Raw genomic sequence first — 18,095 nt, 5'->3', positions numbered from 1 at the left:
ACAATAGTCTTCATTGGTTCCACTTCTGCTTCCTTCTGCACTTCTTCTACAGCTACAGCTTCTTCATCCGAAACTTGAGAGTGTTCGGGATTTGTAACCTTCCCAGACCTCAATGTAATTGCCTTTACTTGCTCCTTAGCTTCTCTCTTTCCTGGCACTTCAGTGTCACTAGGGAGTGTACCAGGTTGACGATTTAGCAAGGCATTAGCAATTTGTCCAATTTGATTTTCCAAGGTCTTGATAGAAACCGCTTGGCTTTTGCACATGAGCCTCAACTCCTCCAATTCAGATTTTCATTAGACTGTTGCAGCTGGAGTTATTATCTTGGTACACATTGCGGTTGCTAAAAGCCAGGAGGGTTGTACTGCTTTGCTGGATACTGCTAATAAGGCTTCTGAACCGCATTCTGAGTGTTGCTCCAGCTAAAGTTAGGATGATTGCGGTTATTGGGATGATAGGTGGCTGGCACAGGTTGTTGCGACCTCTGAAAGTTGCTCACGAACTGAGCTGATTCACTAGAAATAGCACGCTGCTCCGTCTTATGGGCACCAGCACAAAGCTCACATACACAAGTGATCTGATTAATTATATCATTAGCCAAAAAATCCACCTTCATCGTCAAAGCCTTAAGTTGACCAGCTATAGCAGTAGCTGTATCTAACTCAAGAATTTCTGCTACCTTGCCCTAAGATAGTCTCTGAGTAGGATTCTGGTATTCATTAGCAGCCATCAGTTCAATCAGTTCATAAGCCTTATCGTAGCTTTTAGCCCACAAGGCTCCTCTTGATGCTGCATCACCAATCCATTATAGAAGCGGCTAATGATCATCCAGTCAGGCATCCCATGGTGAGGACACTTTCTAAGCATCTCTTTGTAACGATCCCAAGCCTCACATAAAGCATTCTCCAGATTGCTGAGCAAATTGAGTAAGTGCGTTTCTGATTGCAGTAGACTTCGCCATGGGAAAGAATTTAGTTAGGAACTCTTTGAGCAAGATCCTCCCATTTGGTGATAGACCCTTGGTGGTAAAGAATGTAACCAATACTTGCTTTATCCCGTAACGAGATATGGGAAAAGTCTCTGTAATATCCGGGATATATCGTGTCATTATTTTTGATATTATTATGTGTGCCCAGTATCTATTATGTGAGTTAATTGTTAAGTGTTATCTGTACTTGAATATTCAAAAAATAATATTAATTGACGTATTTAATTTTTATTGTCCAAAATAAAATATAGATAATTGTCATATCTTCCTAATTATTTTTATGTTGGTTTATGGATTTATAAGAATCAATATGAAATTTCTAAAATCTTTTTTCGGGTAATTAACATCTATTTTTATAAAAACGGGAACCAACCGACGTCCACCACTGTTACGTTTTTGGAACCTGAAACTCTTTCGAGAACTCCTTCCTAACTCTAATTTGTAAACATTCCGAGCATATTCCATGTTTCGACTTTTTCGATCTGGCGTACAGTTTGTCTGCGTGGGTCCCGGCGCCAACATTTTTCGATACAATATTCGTTTCGGTAACTCAATAAAACCCGTATTTCGATATAAAGGGAGTTTTTTTATTAAATATCCCAATATCACTTCGTAATACTTGTAAACCAGGCGCTGAGACCAAGACCGCAGACAATTGTACTGATTTCGATAATTATCCCCGAAAAAACGATATCGGTTGGATCAGGTTTTTTACAAATAAACGTTACCTTTTATATCCGGAATGATCCCACGAGATACTAATTTTCCATAATTCTAAATAGCCCTTTTCACGTATTTTATTTACGTATCAAAATCACTTTTGCAGATAGTTAATTATATAATTTTCAGAGAAAAACCCTATTACATAAACTGTTCTACAGAATCAAACAGCAAAACGAAGGCGTTACCTGATCTCTGGTTTTTAAAGCTTGAGTAACCAAACGCAGGATTTGAGGTGTTCTATCAAATTCTGAGCTTGTTTCACTGCAGAAATCAAGGTTATTTTTCTAAAATTTAATTATTTTCCTGAATTTATTTTATTAAAAATATGAATTTTTGTGTCGGATGATTGTTTGTATGATTGATGATTGCCTGTTGTAGAGCTGTTTTCCTGATGATTTTCATATGTCATACGTCTGATTTGGAGTTCAATAACATGTTCAATATTTGAGTTTAATTTTCGAATTTCAAAATTAGGGTTTATAACCCGTATTGAATGTTTTCAATTGAAAATTTGGGGGTTTTTGATTCAGGGGTTATTAGCTGTTGATTTATAGTGGGTTTGTGTCCTTATAAAATTTGCAATCGATTGATATATATAGCTCGTTAACAGAGGATGCTTGAATCGAAGGGAGTTGTGTTTTAACGATTTGCGATGTTCGCCGGAAACCGGCGATGTCTTGGCCAATTTCCGGCCAGAACAGGGATGATTAGAATGTTTGAATGCATGAACAAGTTCCTGGTGTTGTGTAGTATTGATCTGGAGGTGTTGGTGGGGTGAGGACGCCGGATCGTCTTCTCCGGGCCACCCCCCGACTTTTTCCGGCGACTGGACTGCAAAATTGCAGTTTGGTCCCTGCAGTTTTTGAAAACGAATCACAGTTAGGCTCCCTGAAGTTTCCAGACTTGCAAATTTAGGATTCCTGTTATAAAATGTTTTAAAAATCATATTTCCTATTTATTTTTTATTATAATAAACTTTATTTTTCAATTTCTGAAAATTCTGAAAAATTATTACTTTTCAATTCTGAAAAATCTATTTTTTTCTATCACAAATAACTCTGAATTAATTAGTAATTAATTCAGTTAATTATAATTGATATTAATTGGTCAATTAATTCGAAAATTAATTGATTAATTGATTTAATTAATTATTAATTGATTTTAATTAGTTATTTATTAGATTTAATTATTTTAAATAATTTAACAAATCCGAAAAAATTAGTTTCGAGCTTTAAAATATATTCTAAATTATTTCCAAGACTCGATAATTATTCTAAAAATTATTTCGGAGCCAGAATGGGCCAACCGAACCATGGTTTATTAAACCCGAAATTGATCCAACCGACCCGTTTTCTAATTCTGAAAAATGTTTTAAAAATTATTTAAATACCCGAAAAGCATATTTATGACCCGAGACTTCTTCATAGATGCTATGTCCATTGATTACCGTGATGTATTATGTGTATACGTGACCTGTTGTTTGACTATCGGTCTATATATTCGGTGTATACTTTGATTATTGCATAACCTTTCAATCCGTTAATCGGATTTGGGTAAAACGAAGGGTAGATAGAAGTATGTGTTGAATAGAATTCCATGAGTAAATTATTGATAGATACTTATGATATGTGAGCAGAAGAGGCAAGACGTAGGAAAGGGAACAGGTAGTTGAGGAGTAAGACGATTGTGATTGAAAGCAGTGCAGGATAGTACCTAATCCCAGGCAAGTGTTCTGAACTTTCTCGAGATACTTGTAATTCTTGATAGTCTTGTTAACATTGCAAGTGCTTTGAAGCACGGAAACCTAAATCCCTGATTTCAGTTATTGTTCTTGAGCTATGAACCATATTCTTTCTAAGCCTATTGATTATTGATACCCAAACACGAACCACAAATCTACGATACTACTTCCCACAAATACATACAAACTAAATATTAGACACTGAACTGAATTATTATATACTCAATCCATGATATCTTATGCTTTGAAAGCCCAAATCTTTGAAACCCTGAAATGTTTGATTCCTTTGTTATCCAATTCTTTCATACCCAGCATTCAAGCTTTAAAAGTACACTTGTTGATCCTTACAAGGATTTAACCCTTTCATTGTTAAACATTTATTGTTTTTAAGGAGGGGAGACGTAATAACCCCAAAATTTTTCAACTTTTTGTAACCCTTGTGAATAGTGTTTTAGCTGAATGAGAAAACTTTTCGCGCCACACTATGTAGGGGTTCTGTTATGGATATTCTGGGATTTTATTAGTACTCTATGAAGTATATAAGTGTATGTAAATATCGTCAGAATCCAATTCCGAACACTTTGGTTTTTCCCGGAAATCCACAAGATACGGAGAGAATTGAGTATAAGGTAACAGGATAAAAAAAAGGATTTAAATTTAAGGATTATTTAGAGGATCATAAAAAGGAATATAATGTATTGAGAAAGGTTAAGGGAACCTAAGTAATAAGATCCCGGGTATGATCCTTCAAACGATAAACGAGAACGAAAGTTAAGCGAACCGTATAACAGATCAGCGGTCATTAGGCAAACGATTAGGAAGTTAATCAAAGGGATTAGTGGGAATGATGTCATCCAACCAATAGAAAGAAGACAAGGAAGGAAGGATGACATCATGAGGATGAGGTAAGCATGACATGGGAAGGAAGGAGGTGTGGTTGAATAAGGACCACACAAATTCAAGGGCAAGGTAGTAATTTACTAAATCAAATACAAATCAAGCCAACCAAGCTAGCAAAATCATTTCATCAAAAATCAAAAACAACCAAGGCATTTGTTCTAAGGAGCTCTCGGCTTTTTACATTTTAAAGGCATAGATTTTTCAAAAATCAAGATCCAAGCATCCTAAATTGGTAAGAAAATTCCCTAATCATCTTTATGCTTAGTTATGGCTATATCATGAGTTTAAGCCATTAATTCTTTCTCTAACTTCTTCATTTAATCAAGGAAGGAGACAATGAATAGTGTTTTCAAGTTTTTAACTTGAACTTTTTCTTGTTTTTCTTGAAGATCCAAGCTTTCCTAAGGCTTCTCAAAGCTTCTTAAGGCTTCCTAGCTCCACCCACCACTTCAAGGAAGGTATACCATTTCCAAACCCTAGGTTCATATATATTATAAGGTGATTTTGAGTAGTGGGTTGATATTGTATCTTGTTGTTATGATTTAGAGTTTGAGATTTGGTATGGTAGTGAATGGAATGGTAATTATTGTGGTTTTGATTTAAAAGAACTTAAGAATGATTAAAGTTAAGTTTAAGCATAAGTATGAAAGATTAAATTGAATTGGTTGGGGTGGTTATGATGTGATAAGGATGGAGGATGGTTGTATGTTGGATTTGAGGTTGATTTGGGTTGTTTGTGAATGGGTTAAAATTTGGAAATCACGTAAACATAGCCGTCGTAACGTCCGATTTTCTTTGGACTGTTTTTGCGCATAGCATTAGGACCCGAGAACCCCCTGCTAGATTGTGACCACTGCCATGTTTAGATAGCTCCTGTTACGAGCTTCGTTTTGATATGTAGTTCGTTCGATTCCGATTTACGGTTTAGGAGAAACGACCGTTTCAAGTAACGGCGTTTCATGAACGAAACTTTTTCCCTCGCCTTACTTTGAAATGTAGGTTAAAGACCAATAAGGGTTAATTAATGTGTGAAACATTTATGGTAAGTGTGTTAGGCAGTTGGTAAGACATTCGCGAAAGAATCGTTTTAAAACTCGTAAAGGTTAAATTATTAAAAATGGTGGAGCCGAGGGTACCCGAGTGACTTAAGCGAATCGGTGAGCGCAAAACTAGCATTAGAGTCTAAGTTAGTTAAAGCATAGATTTACAAGTGATTTTGGTTTAATTCCAACTTACTTGTTGTTTATAGGTTATCAGACTCGTCCCGAGCCTTTATCACCCCCAAGTCGCTCAGGCAAGTATTCTATCCGATACACTGTTGTTGTGATGTATACATTTGTATATGCATGATCTTGCGATAAATGCCTATTGGTTATTTAGCAAATTTTTGCGATATATTGTAGCATGTGATATGGTATATATGCATGCCTGTTTCATATTCTTGAAATATATATCTGTCGGTTCATTTGATAATACCTATGCTAGAGGATAGCGGTAACTTGCTTATACCCTTAGTATAGGGACCCAAAGGTGAAAATATTTTCTAAAACCGGGAGTCGAGGATCCCGAGTAGATTTCATATATATATGGATATGGATATATATATATATATATTTATATATATTTATGGTTATAGTTTTCCGAACTATTAATCGAATAAGGTTTATTCGATAACTTTAAACTTTATTTTATTATTGAATATTATTTCAAATATTATTCGAAGGCGTATGACTCCTTTTATTTATTTAAATGAATATTATTTGAATATTCATTCGAGGACTTATGACTCTTTTATATTATTATGAATATTATTTGAATATTCATTTGAGGATCTATGACTCCGATTATGTGCTGTAATATATTCTTTATTTTATTAAAGAATAAGGTGTTAATAATCAAACTTATTTTCGATTATTCAAATAAAGATAATACTTTCATATAAGTATATCTTTGGTTATTTAATGTTTATTTCAAGTATAAGTTTTAACACTTCTACTTCAATTATTTTTATAAAGATTATTTTTATGGGAATATTATTTAAAATAATAATATTCAGTCATTTCTAAATATTCTGGGGACTGATTTACTTCATTAAATCAGCCTTACTCCAAACACTCTTTAAAGTGTTTTCGAGTCTTCAAAATGATTTTTAAAAGTCAGAGCGGATCCCAAAACTCATTTTTATATTTAAGATCTTCCTTTTTAAAGGGGATTTAAATACTCGCTCAAAACCTGGGGAATCCGGCTCTGTGGTGTATTTTATATTCGCAACGAGGTTGCAGATTTGGTAAATGAATTGATTACTTGCCCAACGTTCGGGAAGTAAGCCCATCTCATTGAGTCGGCATAAGCGACAGGCCGGGGTACGGTCTATTATTGTGTAAGTGGCTGGGTGGCAGTCCATCAACGCGTGAGGGGCCGGGGTACGGTCTAGCGCGAGGTCCTAATGCGGCCAGGGTGATGACCGGTGAGGAAATCATCCATCTACAGTAGAAAAGGTTACTTATTGGTATCTTTGCCTGATCAGCAAGATATCTGGTTTATGCCAAAATTCTTTTCCTTTCCAAAATTCATTGGATGTTTCAAACTCTGTTCATACTTTACATAACAGAGGTTCCAGGAAATGTTTAAAGGGATATATATATGTGGATATATATATATCGGGACTAAATAAAGTATCTCATAACTTTTTCATTCAATAATATTTCAAAGATTGAATCTATTCAAGTCTTAACTTGTGGTCTCATCTATGGGGTGTTTTTTTCTTAAAACTTATAATACTTTGAACGGTGGCAGTTCAAGTAACTTTATATATGATATAAGTGTGGTGAAGTATTGGTAACTTCATTCCTTGTTTTTACTTATATCTAGTAAGTAATTATCTTGCATATGATAGAGATGCTATTAAGTATCCATTTAGATACTTATATTATTGTTATCACTATATATATTATCTTGCGAGCTGTAAGGCTCACTCTTGCTTTATTTCTTCATCACACAACAACAGTTAGGAGAGATGGCCAGACTCCAGCAGACCCAGCGCAAGCGCGTGGGAAGCGTCCCACGTCTTCCCGATGATGTTGTAGCTGCTATAGCTGCAGAGGTAGATCCATTGTAGTTTAGACCATCTACTTTTGAGAATCAAATTATGTATAATTATAACTTGTGGCAGATAATGGCAATTAACTGTAAAATATCAAGTAATCATTTTGGGTTGTAATAATTTTAAAATTGTGGATTCAAAGACTTGTACTTATTTCAATTTCATCTCTGAGACTATAACGGGTTGTGGTGTGTGTTAGTGTGGGGTCACAGTATGAGGTTATTTATTATTAATTAAGTGAAGTGATATTGTGGAAAGAAAGACCGTGACAACCCGGATCCCCGACCCCGGATCTGGGGGTGTTACATTGTCATTGAGAATGGCAATGAGTTGTCAATCATTCATGATGACAACCCTGTGACCTATAATGAGGCTATGAGTAGTGTTGAATCAGAGAAATGGCATAGTGCCATGAAATACAAAATGGAATCTATGTATACCAACCAAGTATGGACTCTGGTTGAGGCGCCTGAAGGTGTTAAGCCTATTGGGTGCAAGTGGGTATACAAAAGAAAGATTGGAGCAGATGGCCAGGTGGAGACCTATAAGGCCAGGCTCGTGGCAAAAGGATTCAAACAAAGGCAAGGGATTGACTTTGATGAAACTTTTTCGCCTGTAGCCCTATTAAAATCAATTCGGATTTTGCTTGCGATTGCTGCTTACTACGACTATGAGATCTGGAAAATGGACGTGAAAACGGTCTTCCTCAATGGGGAACTTGAGGAGGAAGTGTATATGACACATCCAAAGGGTTTTCTTTCCAAGGGAAATGAACACCTAGTGTGTAAGCTGCTGCGAACCATATATGGTTTAAGGCAAGCTTCTCGTAGATGGAACATCCGTTTTGATGAGACAATCAAAGAGTTTGGTTTTATCAAAAAACATAGATGAACCATGTGTCTACAAGAAGATTAGTGGGAGCGCGGTAACATTTCTTGTATTGTACGTGGATGACATACTTCTTATAGGAAATGATATACCGATGCTACAATCAGTCAAAGTATGGCTATCAAAGAACTTTACCATGAAGGACTTGGGAGAAGCATCCTACATTCTCGGTATGAAGATCTATAGAGATAGATCTAGAAGAATGATAGGTCTTACCCAGGGTACATACATCCAGAAAGTGCTTAAAAGGTTTAGCATGGAAAACTCCAAAAGAGGTCTCATACCGATGAGCCATGGAGTGTCCCTTTCCGAAAAAATGTCTCCTAAGACACCTGAGGAAAGAGAGCGTATGAGTAAGATTCCTTATGCTTCAGCAATAGGATCTACCATGTACGCGATGTTGTGTACAAGGCCTGATGTTGCTTATTCAATTAGTGTGACGAGCAGATATCAGTCCAATTCAGGTGAAGACCACTGGAAAGCAGTGAAAAACATCCTTAAGTACTTGCGAAGGACTCAGGACATTTTTCTTGTTTTTGTTGGTGAATCTGAGTTGAAAATAGGGGGTTATACTGACTCTACTTTTCAATTAGAAAGTGATAGCAAATCCATGTCAGGGTACGTGTGAAGGAATTTACGGATGAGCGGAAGCGTGAAATAACATTTATTCCGTAAAAACCATATATCGCACATATAGAAAAACATATAAAAAGGAAAAACTGAGGAATCGTAACCATACCTAGTGAATCGAAGCTTTATAAAAATGGAATGCTAGCAGTTGCTCCTCAATGTGTGAAGCACTCTACCGGTATCCACCAAGAACGATCCTCTTCGATGAACCTTTTTATAAAACTGAGCTTTTATAAAATGGAGTTTTGAGAGAGAGAGAGAGGAAGAAGATGGAGGCTAGGGTTTTCACAAAACCAAAATTGTGTGTGTATTGAATGAGCCATCCATCTCATTCTATTTATAGGGCTCTCCTAGGGTTTTATAATATATCTTTATATATATTAACCCCCACATTTTATCTTCATAAAATACTTTAATAATAATTAAAACTATTTTAATCATTATTTTTTTTTCTTAACTATTTAGAAAATAATTCTCTCTCTCATTATTTCATCAAAGAAAATATTCTTTTATGGTGTGACCCTGTAGGTTCAATATTATGCCGGTAGTAGAAATAAATAATAATAAACTTTTATTAATTATTTACATGAATACTAAAATTCACTAAATATAATTAACTGATTAATTATATTTATTCTACATCGTCAGTGATGCTTCTCAACATATCGCGACTATCCGGATAATATGAATTCAGTGCTTAGAATATCAAGAACCTGTCAGTGACTAGTTACCGTACAATGAATTCCTTCTACCCTTATAATATCCCGAATAAATACAAGGCATGGATCTCGTGTCAAGCCTATCAAATTTAATCATATGATTTCTTATTCATAATGCAAAGTTCATATTAATACAAATTAGAAACTCCTTTCTAATTTCATACACTCTGGCCAGAGATTCCAGAACTCGCATACTAAGAATAACATAGGATATTCTCTTCCTATACTGGAAGGGGTAGATCCTCTATTGATGTTAACTATCTCTATACACAAATCCCTATGCCCATAATAGACCTAGTGGATGTCCTTGAGACTAAGGACTAAACCAAAGCACAGTTCATTATATATAAGATACCTTTAACGATCTCAAGTCTAAGGACACTTGTACAACTATCACTCAGTGAATAACTATTGACACGTGAGTAATCTCCATTAGTTGTTCAACTTATCGAGTCATGTTCAGTGAACTTATTCCCTAATAAGCACCTACATACTAGCTATAGTGTCACCACACAAATGCCTATGAGAACAGACATCCTCCTGAAGGGAGCAAGCATAGTATGTTCCAATCTTTACGGATTATTAATTACCAGTTAGTAATCCTATGACAAGGAACTATTTAAGTTTAGAGTTATCATCTTTTAGGTCTCACTATTATGATCTCATCATAATCCATAAAAAGCTTTACTCTAAACTATGGTATATCTTATTTAAACACTTAAATAGATAGAGCCCGTAATAAAAACAAAACAAGTCTTTTATTAATATCAATGAAATCAAAACAGATTAAATAAAAGTTATTCCTAAATCCTCATACGTGATTGGACTTAGGACATATCTCTTTCAATCTCCCACTTGTACTAAAGCCAATCACTCTGGTATCTAATACCCATCTTGTCTTTATGACGATCAAAGTGACTTTCAGAAAGTGGCTTTGTGAGTGGGTCTGCTATGTTGTTATGTGTGTCAACTCTCTTTCAATACAATACAAGAAATGTTACCGCGCTCCCACTAACCCTTTTGTAGACACATGGTTCATCTACATTTTTGATAAAACTAAACTCTTTGATTGTCTCATCAAAACGGATGTTCCATCTACGAGAAGCTTGCTTTAAACCACATATGGTTCGCAGCAGCTTACACACTAGGTTTTCATTTCCCTTGGAAAGAAAACCATCTGGCCATTTGCCAGATCTCATAGTCGTAGTAAGCAGCAATCGCAAGCAAAATCCGAACTGATTTAACAGGGCTACAGGTAAAAGGTTTCATCAAAGTCAATCCATTGCCTTTGTTTGAATTCTTTTGCAACAAGCCTGGCTTTAAAGGTCTCCACCTGGCCATCTGCTCTAATCTTTCTTTTGTATACCGTATATATAGATTCCATTTCGGATTTCATGGCACTTTGCCATTTCTCTGAGTCAACACTACTCATAGCCTCATTATAGGTCATAGGGTCGTCATCATCAATGATTGACAACTCATTGTCATTCTCAATGACAAGGCCATAATACCTCTCAAGTTGGCGAGACACTCTCCCTGACCTACGAATGGGCTGTTCCACAGAAGGTTGTTCAGTCTGAACAGGTGTTTCCACTTGATTCGTAGTAGTTTGTGCTTCTTGAACTTCATCAAGTTCAATTTTGCTCCCACTGTTTCCTTCAAGGATAAACTGCTTTTCCAAGAAAGTAGCATGTCTGGAGACAAACACCCTATGATCGGTGTAAAAGTAATACCCTAAAGTCTCTTTAGGATATCCCACAAAACTACATTTTACGGATCGAGATTCCAGCTTATCTGGGTCAACTTTCTTGACATAAGCTGGACATCCCCAAATCTTAACGTGTTTAAGACTCGGTTTCCTTTCTTTCCATATCTCATATGGAGTTTTAGGGACAGATTTAGAAGGCACCTTATTCAGTAAATATGTTGAGGTTTCCAATGCATAACCCCATAAGAATACTGGAAGATTCGCATAGCTCATCATGGACCGAACCATGTCTAACAAAGTTCGATTTCTCCTTTCAGATACCAATCTGGAGGAGTCCACTGGGAGACTATACCCTTTTCTTTGAGATAATCCAGAAACTCTCCATTCAAGTATTCACCACCTCGATCTGATCGAAGAGTTATAATACCATTTTTGGTTTGTTTCTCCACTTCATACTTATACTTTTTGAACTTTTCAAAGGCATCAGACTTGTGTTTCATCAAACACATATCCGAATCTAGATCTATCATCTATGAAAGTAATGAAGTATGAAAATCCACCCATGGCTTGCGTAGACATTGGTCCTCATACATTTGTGTGTACCAATCCTAGCAAATCTGCAACCCTCTCTCCATGTCCACTAAATGGAGATTTGGTCATTTTACCCAATAGACAAGACTCGCATGTAGGATATGATTCAAAATCAAAAGGGGTCAAGTAACCCTTCCTTATGCAATTTTCGCAGTCTATTTTCACTAATATGACCAAGTCTGCAGTGCCAAAAGAAAGTGAGATTCTCATCATCCCTTTTCTTTTATTAGTTTGTTCAATCTGAAGTAAATTATGTCACATACATACAGACCATTATTTAAAATACCACGACAATAAAGAATATTATCTCTAAGGATAGAACATTCATTATTCTTAATTATAAAATGAAAAACCATCCAAATCCAACATAGGAATAGAAACAATATTCCTTACAATCGAGGAAACAAAATAACAAGTATTTCAAACAATAGTTTTGCCCGTAGGCATATGTAAATGAAATGATCCTATATCTTCAGCAGCAACTCTTGCTCCATTTCCTATCAGTAGAATCACCTCCTCTTCCTCAAGAGTCCTACTTCTCCTTAGTCCCTGCAATGAATTGCAGATGTAAGAACCACAGGCGGTATCTAATACCCAAGTAGAAATTTGACTTAATGACATATTCATTTCTATCATGAACATACCTGAATCAGAAGCGGTAGTCTCACTCCCCTTCTTCTTCTTCAACTCCGCAAGGTAAACCTTGCAGTTCCTCTTCCAGTGCCCCACCTTGTTACAGTGAAAGCAAACAACTTTGCTCTTGGGGTCTTCAGCTTTTGGTAGAACCGGCTTTTCTTCACCTATTTTCTTCTTCTTGGAAGGGTTCCTCTTCCTTTTCTTAGGATTGGAACCTTCACCAATTAGAAGAATAGAGCTCTTCTTAGGGGGAAAATTCGATTCTGCAGTCTTCAACATGTTGTGGAGTTCAGCCAGGCTAACATCCAGCTTATTCATGTGAAAGTTCACAACAAACTGTGAAAACGAACCCGGAAGTGATTGCAAGACCAAGTCTTGGCTCAGCTCCCCATCCATGGCAAAACCAAGTTGTCCAAGACATTCAATCAAATTGATCATCTTAAGTACGTGGTCATTCACGGATGATCCCTCAGACATCCTACAACCGAACAGCTCCTTCGATATCTCATATCGAGCTGTCCTCCCTGCCACATCATACAACTCTTGTAGATGCATTAGGATAGTGTGAGCATCCATATGCACATGTTGCTTCTGTAGCTCAATGTTCATGGAAGCTAGCATGATGCATTGAGCAATATTTGTATCATCTATCCACTTACGATACACAACATGTTCATCATTATGTGCATCGTTAGCAGGTTCAGTAGGCTTAGGTGAGTCAAGCACATATTCCAGCTTCTCCACCCTGAGAAGAATTCTCAAGTTTTGAAGCCAGTCAGCAAAATTAGGACCAGTCAACTTGTGAGCATCTAGTATACTCCGGAGTGAAAGTGCAGAAGACATAACGAATATAGTAAATCTGTAAATGATAAACACATAACAACACTTAGCAAATATTCAATTTTATTTCAAAACACTATATGAATTGGGTCTTTATTCATAAGTGGCTCCCACTAGTTTATCTAATTTATACACCCCCTAAGTGAAAATTAGGAATTCATAATGCTAGTGGGAATAGGGATCCTACATTCCATTACACAACCTCGGCAGTAGCACGAAACGTCATGTGATGTTCAATAGGAAGACAACTCTTGTCAATTACATCTTATGTTATTCCCTAATATAATTTTAGCCTCTTGAATAATTGAGTCACGGCTGTAGCATGACAAACTCAATATTCTAAGTCAAGTCTAACCCAACATTTTATACAATTGAATCAGTCTCCAACGGCCCACGGCTGTAGCACGTAACGACCTTTAGATTCTAATTCAATGTACACATCTCTATGTAATAGACAAGTATTTCTTATTTCGAAATCAAAGCCCTCGGCTGTAGCACGAAATGACAATGATTTAAAAATAAGAACCACTTTCTATCATGTTGGAAGGCTATGACCGACACAAGCCCGTTGTGTCATTGACCAATTACTACTTGATATTATTTAATTTTAGAGGGATTATATTACGTTACAATCATAATCATATTATAAAGAGATTCTTCCTTTTAAATTAAATATTTCAAATCAATAATCGATAATCAGATGATTCCCAGATCGGGTGGAGCATTGTCAAGAGGCGTCACTTAATAACCCTTTCTTACATATAGAAATCTGTTGTTGACAGAATCATCCTTTCTCTCAAAATTGAAAATTCATATTTAATTACGTGTTTCATAAACACAAGAATCTCATGATTGTATTCATAATATTATTGTCAAGGCAAGAAATGATTCCTATTCTAGATTTTCTAGAGCACGCCTTATATTGATTTAAGTTCACCTAAATCTATCATCGCATGGTAACACAGACATATATCTCATATATAAAAATAAATAAACAAGTAAGCATGCAAGTAATATCATGTCACACATTGATATAATGATGTATGGATTTATTATAGCATTTAAAAGCAATTAAAATAATTAAAACATGCTTTAAAACACTTTCGGGAATATAAACAATTCAAAACTTTTATATAAAAAATATTTGACCACTCCATTAGATCATCTCGGAAAAAACGAATCCAACGATATATTGCAACGCCCAAAACGGAGTTACGAAACTCCCAAAAATCAAATTTTAAAAAGACAGATGGGCTGTAACGCATTACAGTAATGCGTTACAAGGTCTATAACGCTTTCACGTAATGCGTTACAACACTGTTGAGCCATTTACGTGTGTAACGCATTCCGTAAATGCGCAACAGTGTGTAAACGCATTCACGGAATGCGCAACACACCCCCAACCCCGCGTGAGCTGCACGCGCCTGCAGCAGCCGACAGTAGGTTTTTTTTTTTGATTGTTTCTTCTTCTCCTGCCGTTTCCAGCCGTTACAAACAAAAAAGGTAACCCCTTTTTCTTTTACTCCCTTCCTTAATAACTCTTTATTAATTTATTATTTTAATTTTATTATTAATAAATTAATTAACATTTAATTAATAAATTAATAAAAATCAAAATAATATGATTTCTTAAATCAGGGAGTAGCAGAAAAATACCAGATCAGCCGTGGGTCATTGTGCAATTTTAATCATATTTATTCACATGCATAATTATTCCATGAATTTTAATTAAAACAATTTTTTTAAAAAATTCATAACAAATAATCTACACATCACAAAATTATGAAAAAAATACCTAGACAATCTACAAACACTTGTAGAACCCAGATCAGTAGTCAAAATCTCATGCAAAAATTATTCGAATTAATTCATAATTAAATCCAAATAAACTTGCAAAAATCATAATAAATCCATACATGCATAAAAAAATTTTGAATTTTTTATATGAATCTCTATATGCAGAACCTAGCTCTGATGCCAATGAAGGAATTTACGGATGAGCGGAAGCGTGAAATAATATTTATTCCGTAAAAAACCATATACCGCACATATAGAAAAACATATAAAAAGGAAAAACTGAGGAATCGTAACCATACCTAGTGAATCGAAGCTTTATAAAATGGAATGCTAGCAGTTGCTCCTCAATGTGTGAAGCACTCTACCGGTATCCACCAGAACGATCCTCTTCGATGAACCTTTTATAAAAACTGAACTTTTATAAAATGGAGTTTTGAGAGAGAGAGAGGAAGAAGATGGAGGCTAGGGTTTTCACAAAACCAAAATTGTGTGTGTATTGAATGAGTCATTCATCTCATTCTATTTATAGGGCTCTCCTAGGGTTTATAATATATCTTTATATATATTAACCCCACATTTTATTCTTCATAAATGCTTTAATAATAATTAAAACTATTTTAAATCATTATTTCTTTTCTTAACTATTTAGAAACTAATTCCTCTCTCTCATTACTTTCATCAAAGAAAATATTCTTTTATGGTGTGACCCTGTAGGTTCAATATTATGCCGGTAGTAGAAATAAATAATAATAAACTTTTATTAATTATTTACATGAATACTAAAATTCACTAAATATACTTAACTGATTAATTATATTTATCTACATCGTGAGTGATGCTTCTCAACATATTGCGACTATCCGGATAATATGAATTCACTGCTTAGAATATACGAACCTGTCAGTGACTAGTTACCGTACAATGAATTCCTTCTCTACCCTTATAATATCCCGATAAATACAAGGCATGGATCTCGTGTCAAGCCTATCAATTTAATCATATGATTTCTTATTCATAATGCAAAGTTCATATTAATGCAAATTAGAAACTCCTTTCTAATTTCATACACTCTGGCCAGAGATTCCAGAACTCGCATACTAAGAATAACATAGGATATTCTCTTCCAATACTGAAAGGGGTAGATCCTCTATTGATGTTAACTATCTCTATACACAAATCCCTATGCCCAGAATAGACCTAATGGATGTCCTTGAGACTAAGGACTAAACCAAAGCACAGTTCATTATATATAAGATACCTTTAACGCTCTCAAGTCTAAGGACACTTGTACAACTATCACTCAGTAAATAACTATTGACACGTGAGTAATCTCCATTAGTTGTTCAACTTATCGAGTCATGTTCAGTGAACTTATTCCCCTAATAAGCACCTACATACTAGCTATAGTGTCACCACACAAATGCCTATGAGAACAGACATCCTCCTGAAGGGAGCAAGCATAGTATGTACCCAATCTTTGCGGATTATTAATTACCAGTTAGTAATCCTATGACCAGGAACTATTTAAGTTTAGAGTTATCATCTTTTAGGTCTCACTATTATGATCTCATCATAATCCATAAAAAAGCTTTACTCTAAACTATGGTATATCTTATTTAAACACTTAAATAGATAGAGCCCGTAATAAAAACAAACAACTGCTTTTATTAATATCAATGAAATCAAAAAGATTACATAAAAGTTATTCCTAAATCCTCATACGTGATTGGACTTAGGGACATATCTCTTTCAACGTGTTTACTCTGAATGGTGGTTGCAATTAGTTGGAAGAGTTCCAAACAGTCTACAACGGCTGACTCCACAGCGGAAGCAGAATATATAGCTGCAAATGAGGCTGCAAAGAAATCCGTTTGGATGATGAAATTTGTTTCTGATTTGGGAGTTGTTCCTAGCATTGAAGAGCCTATTGTGTTGTATTGTGATACCAAACACATCAATAACACAAACCAAGGAACCTAGGTCTCATAAAAATTCCAAACATGTATGTGGCGCTTTCATCTGATTAGGGAGATTGTTGAAAGAGGAGGATGTCAATGTCGAGAGAGTTGACACACATAACACGTAGCAGACCCACTCACAAAGCCACTTTCTCAAAGTCACTTTGTTCGTCATAAAGACAAGATGGGTATTAGATAGCAGAGTGATTGGCTTTAGTACAAGTGGGAGATTGAAAGAGATATGTCCTAAGTCCAATCATGTATGAGGATTTAGGAATAACTTTTATGTAATATGTTTTGATTTCATTGATATTAAAAAAGACTTATTTTATTTTTATTGCGGGCTCTATCTATTTAAATGTTAAATAAGATATACCACAGTTTAGAGTAAAGCTTTTTATGGATTGTGATGAGATCAAATAATGAGACCTAAAAGATGAACTCTAAATTTAAATAGTTCCTGGTCGTAGGATTACTAACTGGTAATTAATAATCCGCAAAGATCGGTATATACTATGCTTGCTTCATTATGAAGGATGTCTGTTCTCATAGACTTTGTGTGTGACACTATAGCTAGTATGTAGGTGCTTATTATAGAATAAGTTCACTGAACATGACTCACACAGCTGAACAACTGATGGAGTTCACTCACGTATCAGCAGTTGTTCACATATTGATAATTGTACAAGTATCCTTAGACTTGAGGTCATCATAGTCATCTTGTGTACACTGAACTATGCTTTGGTTTAGTTCTTAGTCTCAAGGGACAATTATAAGGGCTCTACTGGGTATAGAAATTTGTACACGAAGATAATGTATGATCAATAAAGGATCTACCCCTTCCAGTGAAGGAAGAGAATGTTCAATGCTGAT

General features: G+C 35.4%; 1 non-coding gene across 1 annotated transcript; it reads left to right on the top strand.

Annotated features, from left to right (window-relative positions):
• The first annotated feature begins 838 nt into the window (after window positions 1–838).
• Window positions 839–946, top strand: LOC141703714 (small nucleolar RNA R71). Its single transcript, XR_012567648.1, has one exon. It is a non-coding gene; the product is annotated as a small nucleolar RNA R71 (small nucleolar RNA).
• Window positions 947–18,095: the final 17,149 nt, after the last annotated feature.

This window comes from Apium graveolens, unplaced genomic scaffold (assembly GCF_009905375.1).
Source record: "Apium graveolens cultivar Ventura unplaced genomic scaffold, ASM990537v1 ctg7017, whole genome shotgun sequence".
NCBI classification, from domain to species: domain Eukaryota; kingdom Viridiplantae; phylum Streptophyta; class Magnoliopsida; order Apiales; family Apiaceae; genus Apium; species Apium graveolens.
This window is presented reverse-complemented; position numbering and strand designations above follow the sequence as displayed.